Source organism: Hyla sarda, chromosome 4 (assembly GCF_029499605.1).
Source record: "Hyla sarda isolate aHylSar1 chromosome 4, aHylSar1.hap1, whole genome shotgun sequence".
Lineage (NCBI taxonomy): Eukaryota > Metazoa > Chordata > Amphibia > Anura > Hylidae > Hyla > Hyla sarda.
This window is the reverse complement of record NC_079192.1, coordinates 379572875-379594031: the sequence shown is the minus strand read 5'-3', so window position 1 is coordinate 379594031 and position 21157 is coordinate 379572875. Positions and strand designations below refer to the sequence as shown.

General features: G+C 45.5%; 1 protein-coding gene across 3 annotated transcripts in view; it reads right to left on the bottom strand.

The window, feature by feature from the left end:
- The window catches only part of SYNPO (synaptopodin), a 143360-nt gene extending 125281 nt beyond the window's left edge, over nt 1-18079 (bottom strand). The window contains exons 1-2 of one of the 3 annotated variants that reach the window (XM_056516899.1): nt 18020-18079; nt 15208-15352 (exon numbers count right to left, since the gene is read on the bottom strand). The gene's annotated coding sequence lies outside the window, so the exon portion shown is untranslated. Of the gene's footprint in view, nt 1-15207; nt 15488-18019 lie in introns of those variants that run through there. The other 2 variants (XM_056516901.1, XM_056516898.1) reach the window with 2 other exon arrangements.
- Nucleotides 18080-21157: the final 3078 nt, after the last annotated feature.

Below are 21157 nucleotides of genomic sequence, written 5' to 3'. Positions count from 1 at the left end.
TTGTCAGCGGCAAGGTCTAATACGATGCTGGTCAGTGTAAAACTGACAGTATGAATAAAAAAGAAAAAAAGATCAGAGGATCATCTGTTTAGGTGCCCTTATGGGACTAAAAAAAGTTCAAGTAAGTAAAAAAGAAAAGAAATCTAACTACATATAGTTTTTTGTTACTGCAACCATAACAACCCATACTATAAAATGATCATGTTACTCAACCTTTGTGACAAACTATGTTAAAACTTAAAAACAACGCCAGAAATGTTTTTGTTTTTTTTCATTTAACCAACCGAAAAAAATGAAACAAAAAGGTCTGCAGGCAACATTAGATAAATGTTAAAGGGGAACAAACTGTTCTGAACACTGGAGCCGGCGCCAGGAGCTTGTGACGTCATAGCCCCACCCCCTCATGATTTCACTCCCCGGCCCCCTCAATGCAAGTCTAGGGGAGGGGGCGTGACAACTGCCACTCCCCCTCCCATAGACTTGCATTGAGGGGGCGGGATGGGATATCATGAGGGGGCGGGGCTATGACATCACGAGCTCCCGGTGCCGGCTCCAGCGTTCAGAACAGTTTGTTCCAAACGCCGAGCAGTGGAATACCCCTTTAATGACTAGAAGCACACGGTACTCTTCCTGAAGCTGATGGTGGTTGCCAAACTTATAAAATTGCCTTTTTATTTCCCAGCCAAGTGTCAAGAAGGTGAGGCCAAGTTCACAAGTGCCACAGCCTGGCACATCTCCTCAGTTGCCTTTGTCTCATAGCCCCTCTTTGACTGACTTAAAGGGCTGAACGTTAGTAAAAGAGGGGCTGGGAGATAATGGTTAGCGAAGGAGGCATGCCAGGCTGTGGCACTTGATCAGATCAGCTCCACCTCCATGACACTTGAGTGAGAAATAAAAAGGCAATTTTATAAGTTTGCAACCACCATCAGCTCCAGGAAGAGTAAAGCTTGGTTAAGAAGAACTATCCAGATGTGTCTATAGCTCTTAGTCTCACAACAGGTTAGAGGCAACTGGTCTACAAGATCAGTGCTGAGAATTAGAGCTTATTGGAAAATTTCCAAGATCACAAATCTTATTTGAGCTGGGTGATATACTCATGGAAACCCCTTAGTGACCGGCCTATTTTGACATGTTTATGTGCAGGATAAGTTAAAATTTTTAATGCAATTTTTGGGGGTTTTAAATAAATTATTAATTGACTTTGATTAACTTTTTGGTGGTGATAATGGAATCAAGACACAATTTAAAGGAACAATTTAAAGGGAACTTGTCAGCTCCGTTGGAGAGCCTGCATTGAAGACCACTACTGTACATTGCTGAAGGGCAGTGGATGTTTACATATGTCTCGTCTACAGAAGAAGATGTCTTTGGATGTCTATACAATGTACTGTATATATTCCATATGTATGGATGAGAGTTAAGTAAACAAGTAGCTGTGGTTTAGGGATAATCTGACCGGAAAAGAATTAAAACAAACAGAGACATCAGATCATATTATTAAGCTGTATGTCTAGGTCAGTGTTTCCCAACATGTGGGCCTCCAGCTGTTGGAAAACTACAAATCTCAGCATGTCTGGACTGCCTTTACAGCTGGAGACACACTGGTTGGGAAAAACACTGTCTTAGACTGTTCCCTATTACCTTGTCATGTCCTCCATGCTGCTCCTTAGGGTGTGTTTGGATCTGTCTGGCTTGTGCATTTGGTCGACCGCTGTCCAATCATGCTGGGAGATGCAGTTTTCAACAGCTGGAGGCACACTGGTTGGGGAACACTGACCTAGACTATTCACTATTGCTTTGTAATGTCCTCCATTCTGCTTCTGCATCTTAGGGTGTGTCTGGATCTGTCTGGCTTGTGCTTTCCAATGCCTTTTTTTTTGGCAAACCTGAATGTAAATGTTTATTGTGAAGTTGAAGGAAAGTGCTGTGGCTCAGCTGTTATCCCATGCCTATGGTCAGCTTAGTCCGGGAATGCTGGGATGTCTTGTGTTGCAACAGCTGGAAGCAAACTGGTTGGGAAATATTGATCCAGGATCTTAGATAAATCATTTTATAGGTAGTCTACTAAGACAACTCCTGGCCATATGCCTTATTAGGTAATATTAATGTTGAGGACAAGCAGGGCTCTGTACACTGATGACAAACAGGGCTCTGTACACCGAGGACAAGCAGGGCTCTGTACACTGAGGACAAGCAGGGCTCTGTGCACTGAGGACAAGCAGGGCTCTGTGCACTAAGGACAAACGGGACTCTGTACACTGAGGACAAGCAGGGCTCTGTACACTGATGACAAGCAGGGCTCTGTGCACTGAGGACAAGCAGGGCTCTGTACACTGATGACAAGCAGGGCTCTGTGCACTGAGGACAAGCAGGGCTCTGTGCACTGAGGACAAGCAGGGCTCTGTACACTGAGAACAAGCAGGGCTCTGTGCACTGAGGACAAGCAGGGCTCTGTGCACTGGGGACAAGCAGGGCTCTGTACACTGAGGACAACCAGGGCTCTGTGCACTGAGGACAAGCAGGGCTCTGTACACTGAGGACAAGCAGGGCTCTGTACACTAAGGACAAGCAGGGCTCTGTACACTGAGGACAAGAGGGGCTCTGTACACTGAGGAAAAGCAGGGCCATGTACACTGATGACAAGCAGGGCTCTGTACACTGAGGATAAGCAGGGCTTTGTACACTGAGGACAAGCAGGGCTCTGTGCACTGAGGACAAGCAGGTCTCTGTACACAGAGGACAAGCAGGGCTCTGTACACTGAGGACAAGCAGGGCTCTGTGCACTGAGGATAAGCAGGGCTCTGTACACTGAGGACAAGCAGGACTCTGTACACTGAGGACAAGCAGGGCTCTGTACACTGAGGACAAGCAGGGCTCTGTGCAGTGAGGACCAGCAGGGTTCTGTACACTGAGGACAAGCAGGGCTCTGTGCACTGAGGACAAGAAGGGCTCTGTACACTGAGGACAAGCAGGACTCTGTGCACTGAGGACAAGCAGGGCTCTGTACACTGAGGACAAGCAGGGTTCTGTACACTGAGGACAAGCAGGGCTCTGTACACTGAGGACAAGCAGGGCTCTGTACACTGAGGACAAGCAGGACTCTGTGCACTGAGGGCAAGCAGGGCTTTGTACACTGAGGACAAGCAGGGCTCTGTACACTGAGGACAAGCAGGGCTCTGTGCACTGAGGACAAGCAGGGCTCTATACACTGAGGACAAGCAGGGCTCTATACACTGAGGACAAGCAGGGCTCTATACACTGAGGACAAGCAGGGCTCTGTACACTGAGGACAAGCAGGGCTCTGTACACTGAGGACAAGCAGGGCTCTATACACTGAGGACAAGCAGGGCTCTATACACTGAGGACAAGCAGGGCTCTGTACACTGAGGACAAGCAGGGCTCTGTACACTGAGGACAAGCAGGGCTCTATACACTGAGGACAAGTAGGGCTCTATACACTGAGGACAAGCAGGGCTCTGTGCCTCTGCTTGTTCCATTCACGGACACCAAGCAGAGTTCTTGAAATGAGGAATTCAAACTAAAAGTTTATTGCAAGTTGCACCACTTGTTCTATGTAAACAGAAGCCCTCCACCTAAGGAGGCCTCTGTAATAAAGATAGCTCTTTAAAAAACTATATTTTTATGTATTTGCCTATGACGGAGACAAAGTTATAAAATACTTAGAATTTGAACAATCCAAAGCTCATTGCCGGCAATATTCTTTCATTGCATAAACTGTCTTGCTATTGCCAAGGTAATTGTAATAAAATAAAAATATTATGGCTGTTGCACATTTACCAGACAGTACAATATTTCTGTCATTTATGTGCATGCACACCTTCAATATGGTAATAAAAAAAAATACTTTGCTGTAAATATGGGGGAAAATAATATTCTATTCATAAATTATTGGTCTGACTTGATAAGGAGAAATAATATACACAATAGGAATATTATTGCCCTCTAGCATTTGTAGATGCCCAAAACTTTACCTACTACCCATCAGTACAATGGTTGTCCGCTCTGGACAATCCCTACCTATTAATAAGAAGATCGCGAAGTGATCTGCTCTAATCTGTGGAAACATACAGTTTAGTTTCCCTGCAGCGCCACCACAGGTAAAATTCAGCATTACACAGTGTTTATTTAAATCAATAGGTTGTCTCTGTAAAGAAATACGGAACAGGTCCTCCAAAGCAAGAGGGACTCTATGTAACTATCCTTCAATGTGGCAAAGAGAGGAGGTTCCTGAACAGAGGGTCCCCCTTTTAACTCAGAATTGCCTAATAGGGTATATGAAAATGGGTTTTCTATATTAGACCATCCCTTTAAGTGAAACAGTAGCATCTTGACATACCATGTGCAATAAAGCTCAAAGAAGGTTTTTCTATTACACTCCACTGAATAAGCCATAAATGAGTGATAGGGTGGTGTCTGATAACTTGAATCCAATCACAAGCACAGGGGTGCCCAATCCCATGTTCCCTGCAGAGGGTTGGCTAAAAATGCTCAATTAGGGTTCGTTCACACTGAGGAATTTTCCTTACTGAATCCATGATCTTCCTGAATGGAGGAGAAATAATCAGGATTTGGAGCTGATGTTTGCCGCGGACACAAGCGATGTCCAATTGATAGAATTGTCAGAATTAAATTGCTCTGTCGAATGAACAGAGCTACAGAGGTTCCATTGAATTTGATGGGAGGCTGCTGTAAGCGGATTTCATGCAGAATTTCCCTGTGGAAATTCCATGCAAAATCTCTGTAGTGTGAACAGGGCCTTATTCTTCTTTACAATGTATACAGATGCATAGAGGCCAATGGAGCGTTACCTAATCAATGTGCCATCAGCTGCTGTAAGCTTCAGAGGAAGTTGTGTAGTTCTTTCCAGCCTGACTGCAGTGCTCTCTGCTGACACCTCTTTCCGGAGCAATCCCAGTAGCGAACCTCTCCTGAGCATTGCAGTCGGGCTGGAAAGAACTACACAACTTCCTCTGGAGCCTACAGCAGCTGATGGCACATTGATTAGGTAACGCTCCATTGGCTTCTATGCATCTGTATACATTGTAAAGAAGAATAAGGCCCTGTTCACACTACAGAGATTTTGCATGGAATTTCCACAGGGAATTTCCGTGTCAGAAACTGTCCAGAGCAGGAGAGGTTCGCTACTGGGATTGCTCTGGACAGTTCCTTACACAGACAGAGGTGGCAGCAGAGAGCACTGTGGTCAGACTGAAGAGAACTATACAACTTCCTCTGGAGCATACAGCAGCTGATAGGTACTGGAAGGATTAAGATTTTTAAACAGAAGTAATTTTTAAATCTGTATAATTTTATAAAAATTTTTTTTTCAAAAAAAGGGGTACTCTGGCCCTAATACATCTTATCCCCTATCCAAAGGACAGGGGGGACAGACCTAGTCAGACTATAAAAGGGGCTCTCAGCTAGAACCATAGTCAGGCTCTTCTTTACCTCAGACAAATAGAAAGTGGCTCCTCTGGCACCGAGCACCTGGAGGCCTCCCAAGCCAATACAAATTACTAACATATCTAAAGTCATATATAAATGAAAGAACTTAAACAATGGAATATATTAGAATAGTTACAACAGTGTAGTCTGTGAATGAGTTTTTACATGTTCTGTAGTATTCCCCAATAAAGTAATTAAAGTAGGCGTGTTGGGTATAATACCGTGAACTCGTGGGTGCGCAATTATAAATTTAGGGCGTGTGCCCATAAAACGTGTAAATCTGCATCAACTGTAGCTGAAGCGCTGGGTATTTCTATTCATTTTAAATAAAGCTAATTGAACTGATATACCATATGCTGTCTGTACTTACGTGCCTAAGGACAGGAGATCTTCAGGCCCACTGTTTTCAATGGGAATCCACGCCTTAGTTCACACTGTAAACTAGGGCACAGATTTTTTTTTCCCAATTCTAAATTTGAAATTCATTATTAGTAGTGACATCACCTTAGATTCTATGTTGGGAAGCCTGATCGGGTATTGAATGGGGCTAAATCAGGTCCAAAACCTTAGGCAAGGGTATTCCCCAGACTTAAGATGTGGATTTCATGCTGGAAATGAGTCATGTGAACATACCCATAGCCAAGCCAAGCTCTGATTGGTCAAAAAGGCCAAATCTTAGATCAGATTTTCTCAACCAGGGTGCCGCCAGCTGTAGCCAATGTTACGCCTAGCGCTCCGGGTCCCCGCTCCTCCCCGGAGCGCTCACGGCGTCCTTCTCCCTGCAGCTCCCCGGTCAGCGCTGACCGGGAGCGCTGCTCTGCCCTGGCCGTTGGGGATGCGATTCGCACAGCGGGACGCGCCCGCTTGCGAGTCGCATCCCAGGTCACTTACCCGTTCCCGTCTCCTGCGGTCATGTGCTGGCGCGCGCGGCTCCGCTCTCTAGGGCGCGCGCGCGCCAGCTCCCTGAGACTTAAAGGGCCAGTGCACCAATGATTGGTGCCTGGCCCAATTAGCTTAATTGGTTCCCACCTGTTCCCTGCTTATATCTAGTCTCCTCCCTTGCACTCCCTTGCCGGATCTTGTTGCCTTAGTGCCAGTGAAAGCGTTTTGTGTGTTTATAACCAGTGTACCAGATCTCCTGCTATCTCCCCTGACTACGAATCTTGCCGCCTGCCCCCGACCTTCTGCTACGTCCGACTTTGCTTCTGCCTACTCCCTTGTACCTCGCCTATCTTCAGTATCTTCAGCAGCCAGAGAGGTGAGCCGTTGCTAGTGGATACGACCTGGTCACTACCGCCGCAGCAAGACCATCCCGCTTTGCGGCGGGCTCTGGTGAAAACCTGTAGTGGCTTAGAACCGGTCCACTAGCGCGGTCCTCGCCATCCCTCTCTGGCACAGAGGATCCACTACCTGCCAGCCGGCATCGTGACAGTAGATCCGGCCATGGATCCCGCTGAGGTTCCCCTGCCAGTTGCCTCTGATATCGCCCGACAGGTCGCCCTTCTAACCCACCAGCTGTCGGAAGTGTCCACCATTGTGCGCCAACATTCGCAACTTCTTCAGCAATCATCTCCTCCGCCAGCTCCTGCACCCCTTCCGCAGCGAGTTGCCACTCCTAGCCTCCGCCTGTCCTTGCCGGACAAATTTAATGGGGACTCTAAGTTTTGCCGTGGCTTTCTTTCGCAATGTTCATTGCACTTGGAGATGATGTCGGACCTGTTTCCCACTGAAAGGTCTAAGGTGGCTTTCGTAGTCAGCCTTCTGTCTGGAAAAGCCCTGTCATGGGCCACACCGCTCTGGGACCGCGATGACCCTGTCACTGCCTCTGTACACTCCTTCTTCTCGGAAATTCGAAGTGTCTTTGAGGAACCTGCCCGAGCCTCTTCTGCTGAGACTGCCCTGCTGAACCTGGTCCAGGGTAATTCCTCCGTTGGCGAGTACGTCATACAATTCCGTACTCTTGCTTCTGAGCTATCCTGGAATAATGAGGCTCTCTGCGCGACCTTTAAAAAAGGCCTATCCAGCAACATTAAGGATGTTCTGGCCGCACGAGAGACTCCTGCTAACCTGCATGAACTCATTCATCTAGCCACTCGCATTGACATGCGTTTTTCTGAGAGGCATCAAGAGCTCCGCCAGGAAAAAGACTTAGATCTCTGGCCACCTCTCCCACAGTCTCCACTGCAATCTGCGCCTAGGCCTCCCGCCGAGGAGGCCATGCAAGTGGATCGGTCTCGCCTGACCCTGGAAGAGAGGAATCGCCGTAAGGAAGAGAATCTTTGTTTGTACTGTGCCAGTACTGAACATTTTCTGGTGGATTGCCCAATCCGTCCTCCACGTCTGGGAAACGCACGCTCACACTCAGCTCTCGTGGGTGTGGCGTCCCTTGATGCCAAGTCGGCTTCTCCACGTCTCACGGTACCTGTTCGGATTTCCACTTCAGCCAGCTCTCCCCTCTCAGCCGTGGCCTGTCTGGACTCTGGAGCTTCTGGGAATTTTATTCGGGAGTCCTTTGTGAATAAATTCCATATTCCGGTGACCCGTCTTGTCAAGCCACTCCGCATCTCCGCGGTCAACGGAGCCAGGTTGGACTGTACCATACGTTTCCGCACGGAGCCCCTTCTTATGAGCATCGGATCTCATCACGAGAGGATTGAACTTTTGGTCCTCCCCAATTGCACCTCGGAAATTCTCCTTGGACTTCCCTGGCTTCAACTTCATTCCCCAACCCTGGATTGGTCCACTGGGGAGATCAAGAGTTGGGGGTCCTCTTGTTCCAAGAACTGTCTAAAACCGGTTCCCAGTAACCCTTGCTGTAACTCTGTGGTTCCTCCTGTATCTGGTCCCCCTAAGGTCATTAAGGACTCTGCCTGCCACAGGAAATGCCCCTCCCCCCCTCCCAGTTCCATCAGGCAAGCTTCTGTGTCCCCTCATGGCCCTCGTCCTGGTGTCACACTGCCCCGTGCCAGGTCCCGCCCTCTGCCCTCTCTCCCCATTCCTACTCCTGCGGTTCTGCCTGCCGTTGAGGAATCCCTCCATCCTTTCCCGGTGTCCTCATCCCAGGGGAGGCAGTTACCCGATAAAGAGAAGGGGAGACCTAAGGGGGGGGGTACTGTTACGCCTAGCGCTCCGGGTCCCCGCTCCTCCCCGGAGCGCTCACGGCGTCCTTCTCCCTGCAGCTCCCCGGTCAGCGCTGACCGGGAGCGCTGCTCTGCCCTGGCCGTTGGGGATGCGATTCGCACAGCGGGACGCGCCCGCTTGCGAGTCGCATCCCAGGTCACTTACCCGTTCCCGTCTCCTGCGGTCATGTGCTGGCGCGCGCGGCTCCGCTCTCTAGGGCGCGCGCGCGCCAGCTCCCTGAGACTTAAAGGGCCAGTGCACCAATGATTGGTGCCTGGCCCAATTAGCTTAATTGGTTCCCACCTGTTCCCTGCTTATATCTAGTCTCCTCCCTTGCACTCCCTTGCCGGATCTTGTTGCCTTAGTGCCAGTGAAAGCGTTTTGTGTGTTTATAACCAGTGTACCAGATCTCCTGCTATCTCCCCTGACTACGAATCTTGCCGCCTGCCCCCGACCTTCTGCTACGTCCGACTTTGCTTCTGCCTACTCCCTTGTACCTCGCCTATCTTCAGTATCTTCAGCAGCCAGAGAGGTGAGCCGTTGCTAGTGGATACGACCTGGTCACTACCGCCGCAGCAAGACCATCCCGCTTTGCGGCGGGCTCTGGTGAAAACCTGTAGTGGCTTAGAACCGGTCCACTAGCGCGGTCCTCGCCATCCCTCTCTGGCACAGAGGATCCACTACCTGCCAGCCGGCATCGTGACAGCCAAACTACTGTCCTAGACTCCTCACTATTGCTTTATAACGTTCTCCATTCTGCTGCTGCTCCTTAGGATGTGTTTGGATCTGTCTGGCTTGTGCTTTTGGCAGACCGCTGTCCAGGCATGCTGGGAGTTGTAGTTTTGCAACAGCTGGAGGCACACTGGTTAGGAAACACTGTGTTAGTCTGTTCACTGTTGCTTTATAATGTTCTCCATTCTGCTGCTGCTCCTTAGGATGTGTTTGGATCTGTCTGGCTTGTGCTTTTGGCAGACCGCTGTCCAGGCATGCTGGGAGTTGTAGTTTTGCAACAGCTGGAGGCACACTGGTTAGGAAACACTGTGTTAGTCTGTTCACTATTGCTTTATAATGCTCTTCATGCTGCTGCAGTTCCTTAGGGTGGGCTTTCCCCTGCTTAAGAGGCCATGATGAAAGTTGTAGTTTTGAGACAGCTGAAGCCGCCCATGTTAGAGAACATGTTACATAGTTGCTTTTTCAGACATTTTTCACTTTTCCAAAATAAGGCACAACAAAGTGCTTGTTTCAATAAACTTTACTTACAATGAAACAGACATTGCAATCAGTGATAGAGTCGTAGATGTCATAACTACATTTAGAACTGATTTTTAGATTTCTTTTAGTTTTTTTTCATGTTAGATCCACTTAGATTCAATGAAAGTTTAAAGGGTTACTCTGGTGGAAAACTTTTTATTTTAAATCAACTGGTGCCAGAAAGTTAAACAGATTTGTAAATGACTTCCATTAAAACTGCATAATCCTTCTAGAACTTATTAGCGGCTGTATACTACAGAGGAAATTCTTTTCTTTTTGGATTTCTTTTCTGTCACGACCGCAGTGCTCTCTGCTAACACCTCTGTCCATTTTAGGAACTGTCCAGAGCAGCATATGGACAGAGGTGTCAGCAGAGAGCACTGTGGTCGTGACAAGAAAATAAATCCAAAAAGAAAATAACTTCCTCTGTAGTATACAGCCGCTAATAAGTACTGGAAGGATTAAGATTTTTTTTAATAGAAGTCATTTACAAATCTGTTTAACTTTCTGGCACCAGTTGATAAAAAAAAAAAAAGACAACACCTTTCAGAATGTGATTCCCATAGTAATCAGCTGATCACCTCAGGTCCTGCTCTTGATGGATATATATATATATATATATATTCATTCAATCAGCTGGCTCCAGAAAGTTAAACAGATTTGTAAATTACTTCTATTAAAAAATCTTAATCCTTTCAGTACTTATGAGCTTCTGAAGTTAAGGTTGTTCTTTTCTGTCTAAATAATCTCTGATGACACGTGTCTCGGGAAACGCCCAGTTTAGAAGCAAATTCCCATAGCAAACCTCTTCTAAACTGGGCGTTTCCCGAGACACGTGTCATCAGAGATTACTTAGACAGAAAAGAACAACCTAAACTTCAGAAGCTCATAAGTACTGAAAGGATTAAGATTTTTTTATAGAAGTAATTTATAAATCTGTTTAACTTTCTGGAGCCAGTTGATATATATAAAAAAAAGTTTTTTCCTGGATAACCCCTTTAAGTGTACCATCACTGCAGAGAGGAGTACATCATGAAAGCTGGTGGCCGAAGCGCTCAGTAAGAAGAGTCATGCGCTATTCTGGAGATTGCGCGGGGTCCCAGAGGTCCAAACCCTATACTGGCTTTGGCTTTAGAGTGAGAACATAAGAAGGAAATTCATGAAATGATAATCATCATGGAACCTGTAGAGGCATCTCCACCTGTGACAGCAAAGAAAGCGCTAAAATAAGGCTGGGTCCACACTACGTTTTGTCCCATACGGGAGCGCTTACGGCAGGAGGGAGCTAAAAGCTCGTGCTCCCGTATGTCACCGTATGCGCTCCCGTATGTCATTCATTTCAATGAGCCGGCCGGAGTGAAACGTTCGGTCCGGTCGGCTCATTTTTGCGCCGTATGCGCTTTTACAACCGGACCTAAAACCGTGGTTGACCACAGTTTTAGGTCCGTTTGTAAAAGCGCATACGGCGCAAAAATGAGCCGACCGGACCGAACGTTTCACTCCGGTTGGCTCATTGAAATGAATGACATACGGGAGCGCATACAGTAACATACGGGAGCGCGAGCTTTTAGCTCCCCCCTGCCGTATGCGCTCCCGTATGGGAGAAAACGTAGTGTGGACCCAGCCTTACAAGAGTGTATAGAACTAGTACATAGAATACCCCCAATACATCCCAACTGCCCCCCAGGCATCGGTATCATATGTTCTTATATCTCAGTTTTTGACATATTACAATAGTTTTTTCTTAACTTTTTGGAGATAAACCTCCCAACCAACTGCAGCTGTGATGAAGATCAATAATGGTGAACGTGATACTCATGTAAATAGCACTAATATTCTTACCACTCACCCGAAGGGGGGGATTTATCAAAACCTGTGCAGAGGAAGAGTGGTGCAGTTGCCCATAGCAACCAATCAGATTGCTTCTTTCATTTTTAAAGAGGCCTGAGAAAAATGAAAGTAGCAAGCTGATTAATTGCTATGGGCAACTGCACCACTCTTCCTCTGGTTTTGATAAATCTCATGTTTATATCTGTGCTATGGCCTTCATTGCTGTGTGTTGTACAACACATCTGAGTGGTACCACTGGACCTCAATAACCGGTATTGGGCTCTGCTGGGATTCTGCTAAGTCTTGTCATTAAAAGTGACAGAACCCCCAAAGTCAGGACCAGATGCAGATGTGTTCAGAGCATTACACATTGTCATTTTGGTGTTCAAGATAATGTAGATTTTAGAAAATGATCCTAGCAATAAAATGTTAAGATGAATTGGCTGTCCGGCTGCTGGATCGGATCCAGTCCTGCATATCTACATGCAATATACTAACTAGGCTTCCTAGTACCTGGGACAAGATATGTTTGCTGCCCGAACCTTGCATGTAAATATACCTAGGACAAAGGTGCCTGTCTGTGCTACCCTCCTGGCACTACCCCCTATATGTGTGCCACCAGATATGATACCCGCACAGGTACAACCACTGTAGACATCCTGGTCATACATTTAGTGAAGCTGTTTATCAACTTTAGAGTTCAATTGCCAGTAATGTTTTAGTCTATACTTTGTGATATCACAGTAATTTTGCATAGGACTGCAAGTACACTTACAAGTCCAGGAAAGTAATGTCCAGTAACACAGGAACCATTTATTCCATCATATAGCAGGAAACAACAAACAGGAGAGTAACACCAATGCGTTTTGGATCATTCAAGATCCTTAAAGGACATCTGTAGTGCAGTATAACTTCGGATAGGAGATAAGTTATAGATCGCAGGGAGGGGTCCAAGCGCTGGGGCCCCCCATAATCTCCTGGACGGGGCCACTGCAGTCTGCAGGAAGTGCAGTTTCATCCCCAGCAGAAAGCCGCGGCAGACACGACCCCTCCATGTATCTCTATGGGGTAGATCGCGGGGGGCCCCAGTGCTCGGACCCCCCGCGATCTATAACTTATCCCCTATCCTTCGGATGTCCTTTAATCAATGATTAAGAAGCTTGGATGATCCGAAACATGCCGGCGTTACTATCCTGTATGTTGTAACCTGCTTTCTGATTATTAAGGTCTTTGGATAGTCCAAAAGCCATCAACGTTACTATCCCTTATCCTCAGGGGTCAAGTCCTGGGAAAAAGTCTGGGAACTCACACAAGATTTTCAATCAAAGGCTGGTCCTGCAGGGCTCCTGTTAATGGGAACGGTGTTCCTGCTCTAAAAAAAAGTGCAGGAACTCACACAAGATTTTCACTCAAAGGCTGGTCCTGCAGGGCTCCTGTTAATGGAAACGGTGTTCCTGCTCTAAAAAAAAGTGAAGGAACTCACACAAGATTTTCACTCAAAGGCTGGTCCTGCAGGGCTCCTGTTAATGGGAACGGTGTTCCTGCTCTAAAAAAAAGTGCAGGAACTCACACAAGATTTTCACTCAAAGGCTGGTCCTGCAGGGCTCCTGTTAATGGGAATGGTGTTCCTGCTCTAAAAAAAAGTGAAGGAACTCACACAAGATTTTCACTCAAAGGCTGGTCCTGCAGGGCTCCTGTTAATGGGAACGGTGTTCCTGCTCTAAAAAAAAGTGCAGGAACTCACACAAGATTTTCACTCAAAGGCTGGTCCTGCAGGGCTCCTGTTAATGTGAATGGTGTTCCTGCTCTAAAAAAAAAAGCCTTACAAAGCCAATACAATATATAGACGATGCAAACCCAATCCACTAAAATGACAAATTCAGCTCTGCTATATCTGTATACAGAGACACTATAAACAGCTTACAACCTACGTAAAACACATACATGGGGTAAAAGCACACGTAAATCTGCTTTCCATGCACTTGCATATATATCAAAATGCATCCTATGGGTAAACCCCTAAAACATGAGAACACCTGCGACCGTATAACAAACCCTAGCTATAAAGACAGAAAGCAGCTGCACGGCGTGCTCCATCCATTCCACAGGAACTTACTTTAACCACATAGTAGTCAATAGAAAAATAACAAAGTCGTACGATAAGTGAGATATATAGAACAAGCAGCAGAGCTATAGCCATGTTTGCCAACCAGAGTGCCTCCAGCTGTTGCCAAACTACAACTTTCAGCAATACCGGCAATGCAATGGCCAGTATTTATCCAACCAATTATTCAACTCCCGGAATGTTGCACCAAATACTATACCAGTGTTTCCCAACCAGGGAGCCTCCAGCTGTTGCAAAACTATAACTCCCAGCATGCCCGGACAGCCAATGGCTGTCCGGGCATGCTGGGAGTTGTAGTTTTTCAACAGCTGGAGACCCCCCGGGTTGATGACCATCAGAATGATATCAGTCAGTGTTTTCTAAACAGTGTGTCTCCAGCTGTTGCAAAACTACAACTCCCAGCATGCCCGGACAGCCAATGGCTGTCCAGGTATGCTGGGAGTTGTAGTTTTGCAACAGCTGGAGGCAACGCTGGTTGGGAAACATTGACCTATACTATATACTACTATGTAGTCCAACATGCTGGGAGTTGTAGTTTTGCAACAGCTGGAGGCACCCCTGGTTGGGAAACATTGACCTATATTATATACCAGTGGTCTCCAACCTGCAGAACCTCCAGATGTTGCAAAACTACAACTCCCAGCATGCCCGGACAGCCGTTGGCTGTCTAGGCATGCTGGGAGTTGTAGTTTTGCAACATCTGGATGTCCGCAGGTTGAAGACCACTGCTATATACTACTATATAGTCCAACATGCTGGGAGTTGTAGTTTTGCAACATCTGGAGGTCCGCAGGTTGGAGACCACTGCTATATACTACTATATAGTCCAACATGCTGGGAGTTGTAGTTTTGCAAAAGCTGGAGGCAACCGTGGTTGGGAAACATTGACCTATACTATATACTACTATATAGTCCAACATGCTGGGAGTTGTAGTTTTGCAACAGCTGGGGGTACCCTAGGAGGAAAACACTGGGCTATATCTGTAAAATGTGTGTGTCTATATATATATATATATATATATATATATATATATATCATTTTATTTATTTATTTGTGAGGCAACAAAGAGCGCAAAAGAATATATGTTTATTTATTTATATTAATCAATAAATAAATGAATATATACAGCATGAATGAATAAATAAATTAAATATATATATATATATATATATATATATAAATAAATACATAAGGAAACAACATCAATAAATAAACAAATAGTATATATACACAATCACATACATGAGTGAATAACATCTGTGTTTGTTATTTGAATGCACAGATGTATCTTTTCCCATCATACACATAAACACAGAGTAACTTTGGTGCACAGTACATGTTGTCCCCCCCCCCCCCCCCCACCACCACCCCCACCATTGTCCCATCACTGTGATGCATCAAGTCAGGATCTTACCTTCTCCATAGGATTCTGCACAAGTCACTCAGAGTCCCTGCATCCACCTATCCACAATGAAGTGCAGGGCAGCTCATACACACACACTCTCCTCCTGTGTCACACAGCAGCCCAGGGCTCAGGAAGAAGGCAGGGAGAAGGAGCACTGAGGAGGAGAGAAGGGGGTGTGGAGAGGGGAGTTTATTAAACAGAGCACCTATTGTCTGCAAACCCCGGCATATGGTATATTTCATACATATTGAATGAATTAGGCTGCTGGAGGTGTAGATAAGCAAGTAGACCGGGGTGTAGAAGTATACGATGGGTGAAGACGAAAGAATAAGTCAGATGATGCCCCAAGAACTGTGCATGCATTCTGGAAACTCCGCTTATGTGGCCTCATGGGTAAGGGGGGGGTGTCCTGGACTAACAAAAGTTGTATATTGGTCCCCCTGGTAACATAGGCTTTGTTAGTATGCCTATATATAGAGCTGTAAGGCTATGTTCACATGGTGGAATCCCCACAGGAAAAATCATTCAGAAATGCATTGCCGTCTCATAGACGGCAATGCATTTCCTTGGGGCATCCACAAACACGTTGATCAGATTCATTGTTTTTGCGGATGCCGAAATCAGGATTTCCTTGCAAAAGATTCATGCCTAAGGCTAAGTTCACACTGCAGGACTCCGAGATTCCAAGTGGAGCCAGTACCGACTAAATCAGTTGCCGCTAGGACCAAGTGTACATTGCCGTCCTCAAATAAAGCAAGGTTTTCTTGGCATATTCTGCTGAAAAATTCCTTGGAAATGCACTGTGCGGCGGAATCCCATTACAGCAATGGGATTCTGCGGATTCTGCAGCGCCGGAGGTTATTTTGCATGGCAAAATATTTGCGGAATATATTTGCGGGCAGACATTCCGCAAATAGCAAGTGCTGGCCTTCTGGGCAGATTCCGCCGAAAAAATTGATGTGTCAGTTCTTTTGGTGGAGGCCAGAATCGGGATTTCTACAATGGAAACTCTGGCATGGGCACGATGCAGCAAAATCTTATTGAAAGCAATGCTACAGCATTGCCCAACGGATTTACCGTCTCATCGTAGATCACTAAAAATCCCCCCCAAAATGTGTCAACGTGTCCATAGACCTAAATGGGCAAACAGAGATTAGCTACATTTGGGTTCGATTCGGCAAATCTGTCAGATTTTATTCAAATTCAGATCCCATTTCAAATTTGGTAGCACCCCGATTGCCATACACAGTATGTACAGGAGCAGGGACTCCTGTCAGAGGCAGGAGTTCTTGTTCCTGTACAGTACACTGAGCTTTGTGCAGAGCAAATATAGTGAGTGTACTGCTCAGTGTATAAGAGAAGGGACAAAACAAATCCGAAACAAATTTAAAAAAGTTTGGATTATCAAAAATAAATAAATCCGTACTAAATGTAATAAGTGCCACTGAATCAATAGACTCATAACTATGTGGGCCTAACAATGTCATACTTTTCAGCCAGGATATATTGAAACCCCGCAACCCAACTGTATGGAAAAACATAGTTGACTGCACTTTTACATCAGTATACAACGTTAAAAGTAAAAAAAAAAAACTTAAATGATGTATCCAAGACTAGAAAAACAGAACTGATTTCTTTCAAAAACAGTGCCACTCTTGTCTTCAGTTTGTGTGTGGAATTGCAGTTCAAAATGCTCTGATTTCCTATTCCCTTCAAGGGCAGTAAAGAGTAGATATATGTATAGGCACACCGGTGACTACATCTGGATATATGTTCTGTGGGACTGTTTTAGACTGTCCCATAGCCCTACCTAACAAATCCCATGGTACAAGTATCGATAGTAGTACAGCAAAATAACCTTAAGATGGCGCTGCTGGTTCCAATGGTGGAGATAACAAACCGTAGCCAGAGATGTAGGTATTACAAAACACTGGACAGTTTATTATTAGTACATAAAAAAACACCAAAACAGGAGGATTACACATTTCGGGGGAGCCTCCCCTCTTCATCAGATCAGTATCATTGTAGTATGATACTGATCTGATGAAGGGGGAGGCTTCCTCGAAACGTGTAATCCTCCTGTTTTGGTGTTTTTTATGTACTAATAATAAACTGTCCAGTGTTTTGTAATACCTACAACTCTGGCTACGATTTGTTATCTCCACCATTGGAACCAGCAGCGCCATCCTAAGGTTCTTTTGCTGTACTACTATCGTTCTTCTCCCAGGAAACGGTCTTACCTCTCCTGCAACCTGAGGCTCAGCAGCGGTTCCGGCTTCTTCTATAACCCCAATTTTGGGTTGATACACAAGTTTTTACTTGCCGCAAGGTGAGCAGCCACTACCTTAGGGCCCGCTACTTCTCTACCTCTGACTCTAACTATCCCTACGGTATCACACGCGGCGCCCCCTCTGGTCTCCCTGTTTTTTCCTCACTTACAGATGGTACAAGTATGTCAAAGTGCCCATAAACTTTCTGCGTACAGTACTGAGCCGTCCTGTGCTGACAGCTACTGTGATGGTGTCAACATTGCATCAACATGACACACGCCATAGTGGTCTTCAAACTGTGGACCTCCAGCTGTTGCAAAATTACAACTCCCAGCATGCCCGGACAGCCAACGGCTGTTGTAGTTTTGCAACAGCTGAAAACACCCTGGTTGGGAAACACTACCATAAAGGATAGTCTTAAATTCATTTGCCAGCCATAGTTGTATGGCATTGTGCCCGATATCTAGAGCGGCTCCAGAACTGAGGGCAATGATGGCGGCACTTTCTAGGCAATACAGATCCTTATTAGAAACTAAAGCACTTTTACTTACAGAAGATATTTTCAGTCCAAAAGGGAAAGTGATCGCACGGAGCTTACACAACCAGTGGATTGTAACCAGCACTGACACTGCCAGTGTAATCACAGCTGTAAGGGAGGACTCTGCTCTCTGTTATTGCTATGGGTCAGAGGGCGGCACAGGCAGACACCATAATAACAGCTCTGACAGATGAAAAGCTATGAGGCAATGACATTGGGCCTTATCTGCCACAGCATGACTTATGTAACAGCAGAACCCTAGCTTAGATTGCAAGCTCCTGGGAGCAGGGATTGTCCAGAGACTATTTTAGCCCCTATTTGACTATTTGCTCCCAGCCTATTCCTTAAAGGGGTCCTCCACTGGAAAGATTTTTATTTTTTTTTAAATCAACTGGTGCCAGAAAGTTAAACAGATTTGTAAATGACTTCGATTTAAAAATCTTAACCCTTCCAGTACTTATCAGCTGCTGTATGTTCCAGAGGAAGTTCTTTTCTTTTTGAATTTCCTTTCTGTCTGACCACATTGCTCTCTGCTGACACCTCTGCCCATTTTAGGAACTGTCCAGGGTATAAGCAAATCCCCATAGCAAACCTATCCTGATCCGGACAGTTCCTTAAATGGACAGAGGTGTCAGCAGAGAGCACTGTGGTCAGACAGAAAGGAAATTCAAAAAGAAAAAAACTTCCTATGGAGCATACAGCAGCTGATAAGTACTGGAAAGATTAAGATTTTTTTTAATAGAAGTAATTTACAAATCTGTTGTTTAACTTTCTGGCAACAGTTAATATAAAAATTTTTTTTCCAGGGGAGTACCCCTTTAAAACACCAGATGCTACGCGTCCAAGAGGCTTGGGGGAGGGAAGGTTAAACGAGGTGCACTTTTACTTTTTTGTTGGGGAAAACATGATGATGTCTTTTTGTTGTCCACCCGGGATCACCTTTATGTGGATGATCTGATATTTGTCAGTACAGTGCTTTGGTTGGATCTATTTATGCTGCCATTTGCATTATACAGCTCTGGGAGTGCTCCTAATCTCAACCTGTATAAAAGGCTCCTGTCCACAGAAGGAATCAAACAATCAGATTCCAAACTGTCCAATACGGTCAAGACCAAAGAGCTGTCCAAGGATGTCAGGGACAAGATTGTAGACCTACATAGGGATGGAATGGGCTCTACAAGATGATCACCAAGCAGCTTGGTAAGGAGTTTATATCTGAATGATTTAGATGTTTATTGGCAAACTTTAGACGGCCCCCTACATGTTTTTTTTGAGTAGGGGGACAACACAGGCATTGCAGGATTTCAGTCCTTTATGGCGTAGTGTATTACCAGTTGTTTTCTGAGTGACTTTGGTCCAGCTACCTTGAGAACATTGACAATTTTCTCCCATGTAACTCTGGGGTGATGATCACCATTTTCGCTGTACTCACCATTTTCATGATTAGTAACTATGAAGTGAGATCTTGCATGGAGGACCAGGCCGAGACAGTTATTTTGTGTTTCTTCCATTTGTTAATATTCGCACCAACTGAGGTAACCTTCTCCCCAAGCTGCTTGATGATGGTCTTGATGCCCATTCCAGCCTTATGTAGATCTACAATCTTGTCCCAGTCATCCTTGGACAGCTTTTTTGTCTTGGCCATAGTGGAGAGTTTGAAATCTTATTGATTGCTTCTGCAGACAGGTGTCTTTTATACAGGTAACAAGCTAATATCATGAGGACTTCCTTTAAGAGAGTGCTCCTAATCTCAGCTCGTTTACTTTATAAAAGACACCTGGGAGTCAGAAATCTTGCTGATTGATAGGGGAGCAAATACGTATTTCACTGAGTAAAATGCAAAACAATAACTTATCTGAAATGTGTTTTTTTTGTCTCTGTCTCTCACTGTTCAAATAAACCTACCATTAAAATATAGACTGATCATTTCCTTTAAGGTGTTATCTAGTGGTTGGAGGGGGGTTGGGATTAAGAAGTATGCCTATTATGTGCTACATAGATAATTTTTTTTACTGTGCATCCATAGACGTGTCTCCAGGACTATGCTACTACTGGTGGACCTGAGGAAGGCGCAGGTTTGTGCCAAAACACGTTGTCTCATTGTCATATTTATTAAAATCGATCCTTGTCCTGTGCATCGCCTGGGGTCGTTATTTCTTGCATTTCAGCAGCTCCTCTGTGGACCCCTTTTTTTCTTCTTCCTCTCATTGTTAAATACATACTATTAGAGATGGGTGCATTTTTAAAAAATTCTATTCGGTCAAACTTGCCAAATTTTCTGAAAAAAATTGGTGCGATCCAAATTTATTTACGGCATATTTCTATTAAAAACAGCTATTTCTGGGCTACAGAAAGCCTAAATAGGGGTGTAAAACACTTTGCCTTGCCGTAATAGGCATAAGGAAGTGTGCTGGGCTAGTGAAATAATAATGTTATTCATATGACATGCAGATTACTGGTGTTGTTATTAAAATCACTGCAGCAGAGCGGCACAATGACAGAGTCTGGATGTGGCAGCAGCATGACAAGACCATAGGGTGGCACAATGACAGAGCTTGGAGGTAGCAGCAGCACGAGGAGACCATAGGCAGCACAATGACAGAGCCTGGAGGTGGCAGCAGCATGAGGAGATTATATGGCAGCACAATGACAGAGCCTGGAGGTGGCAGCAGCAGCATCAGGAGTCCTGAAAGTGACCCGGTGACAGAGTGGGGCGGTGTCTTGCAATACCGGTACCTGCTGACGAATTTTTGGTGGACAGGCAAGTTCTGCTGCACTAAACACTCGCTCTGATGCCACACTACTGGCTGCACATTACAGCTTTTCCAGGGCAAACTCTGCTAGTTGCAGCCACAAATCAAGTTTGGCTGCCCAGAAGTCCAGCGGATATTCAATGTGGGTTGGCAGGTTCAGGTCAAGGTATGTCACCACCTGCTGGTTCAGGTCCTGCTCCAGGTCTACCTGCTGCTGATGAGTTGCTTCACTATGTGGGTGAAGAAAGCTACTCATCAGTGACTGTAGACTTCACGTTTTCACTTTTTTTCCTAGTAATACGCCCCAGTACGGTTGCACCAGAAATAACCGTAACAATCTAGTGCGTAAGTATTTTAGTGCTTTTACACTTACTGCCCCCTATTAGCTTTAATCGGAA